Raw genomic sequence first — 2,500 nt, forward strand, 5'->3', positions numbered from 1 at the left:
GACAATAACACTGGCGGGGGTCAAGTAACGGAGGGAGGGGTGGGGGGAAAGTAAGATGTGGGGTAGAAAGATCTTTCTTTTACTTTCAGCTTTTATAAGTTGTAGATATAGTTCCGCTACCATATGTTACTAATAAAACTGCTTATACAAAGAAAGACTCCCGAGAGAGAAAAAAACAAAAACAAAACCTAGCAACGATGAATAACCAGATGCCTGAGAGGTGTTGGGAACGCAAAAAAAAAACAAAAAAAAAACCACGAAGGCTCTTTCTACCGCATGTGGTGGACTTGTCAAAGAGCTGAAATATTTCGGCGGTTGATTCAGCGAGAGATGTCTACTATCTCGGGATATGCGTTTAACAAAGTTGCAGGGGCTTTTCTGTTGGGGTTATGGAAAAAATCTCCAAAAGAAGATAGAGCTTTGATCCGGCACTGGCTCTCGGCTGCTAGGACATCGTACGCGCAGTCGTGGAAGCGAGAAGAAATACCAGAGAAATGGGATCGGATCATAAAAGCCATGGCGTGGAGCGAAACGGACCAATTGAGAGGCTATGATTTCGAAGGTCTTAAGATGGAGCGGAAGAAGTTCGGAAGGTACGTCGAGAAAGAGGGGAAAATAAGAGGGAGGATGACGGTTAAGTTTTTTGTCTCCTCCTTTGTTTTCAAAAGCAAGAATATAACTTCCGGTCAAGGGTACCTTTAATATTTGTTTTTCTTACACCTGTCGCCAGGGACGTTTCTCCCCTGGTCTACCGACGGCAACCGGAAGGGGGGAAACGGCCCCCGCGAGGCCGACCGTCGGTTCCGGGAGGTCGGCCTCGCCCGCGGCGTCGCCCCGGTCTCGCGGCCGGACGGCGGGACGGCTTGGCCGCGAAAAGGGGACGGCCGGGAGGTTGACAGCGGCGGGGGGACCGTCCGCGGCGCCGGCTCTCCGGGGCTGCCGGCAGAGCAGGCCGCCGCTTCGCGGGGTCCCCTTGGCCCGAAAGCGAGCGGGCCCGTCTCTGGGGAAAAGCCCGGCGGGGAGGCCTGGTCTACCGCCGGAAACCCGAAGGGGGGAAACGGCCCCCGCGAGGCCGACCGTCGGTTCCGGGAGGTCGGCCTCGCCCGCGGCGTCGCCCCGGTCTCGCGGCCGGGCGGCGGGACGGCTTGGCCGCGAAAAGGGGACGGCCGGGAGGTTGACAGCGGAGGGGGACCGTCCGCGGCGCCGGCTCTCCGGGGCTGCCGGCAGAGCAGGCCGCCGCTTCGCGGGGTCGCCTTGGCCCGAAAGCGAGCGGGCCGGTCTCTCGGGAAAGCCCGGCGGGGAGGCCTGGTCTACCGCCGGAAACCCGAAGCCGGGAAACGTCCCTCGCGAGGCCGACCTTCGGTTCCGGGAGGTCGGCCTCGCTCGCGGCGTCGCCCCGGTGCCGCGGCCGGTCGCGGGCCGGCTCCGAGCCGAAACGGGAGCCGGCCCGAGCTTTGCAGGGAGAGGGGCGCTGAAGAGTTTTCGCCGCTGGCCGCGCGCCCCCCCCCCCCCGCCGCACCGGGCGGTCGCGGTTCCGAAGGCTCCCTTAGCGCGAGAGCGAGCGGATGCCGCCGCGGGAAGAGGCCGGCCGGGGAGGCCTGTTCTACCGCCGGAGAACCGAAGGGGGGGGGGGAAACGTCGCTCGCGAGGCCGACCGTCGGTTCCAGGAGGTCGGCCTCGCCCGCGGCGTCGCCCCGGTCTCGCGGCCGGAGGGTAGGGACGGCTTTGCCGCGAAAAGGGGACGGCCCCTCCACCCTTCGAAAACGGGAGATCTGGGCATCGCGGCCGGCGGGGGGGGCGGGGTCGGGACTTCCCCCCGAAATCGCGATCGGAGGAGCGTCCCTCGCGAGGCCGACCGGCGGTTCCGGGAGGATCTTCTCGCCCGCGGCACGCTCCCGCCATCGAACGGTCCACGGGCCCTCTCTTCCCCGATACCGTAACCGCGCGGAGATTTGTAGGGACTGGCTTCTCTCGTGCCAGGAAAGAGAACCGCCCGGACTTCCGGAGCTTCCGAGGCCGCTCAGGCCGTCCGACCCTCACCGCAGGCGGGCAGGAGACCCCGCGAGGGACCCGGCGGAGCTCCGGCCGCGAGGCTACCGGCCGGCTCTCCTGACCGCGGAGGCCGGCTGGCGAGGGGGCCCCGGGTTCGCCCGGGGAACGCTCGGAGGTCCGGAGCCGTCGGAGAACCTTCCGGCTCGCCGGAACGGGGACCCGTCGGGGGTTGTCGCGGGGACTCGCTCCCCTTCCCTACCTCTTCTGCCCTCGCGGCGGAAGCGCGGTCCAGACCCCCTCAACCCCCGTGCCCTGGGGCGATCGCCGTTGCCCTTTCCCGTGGGCTCTCGGCCTCTCCCCTCCCTGCACCGGGCGGGAACGCCGCTGCCCTTTCCCGTGGGCTGCCGGCCTCTCCCCGGCTCCTTGTCGTTGCTGTTGTGGTTTTGTTGTTGTCGAGTGCTTGAGACTGTCGATAACCCTGCGATCGATGTGGCGCCCCGGACCGCGT

Source organism: Heteronotia binoei, unplaced genomic scaffold (genome assembly GCF_032191835.1).
Source record: "Heteronotia binoei isolate CCM8104 ecotype False Entrance Well unplaced genomic scaffold, APGP_CSIRO_Hbin_v1 ptg001753l, whole genome shotgun sequence".
Classification (NCBI taxonomy): Eukaryota; Metazoa; Chordata; class Lepidosauria; order Squamata; family Gekkonidae; genus Heteronotia; species Heteronotia binoei.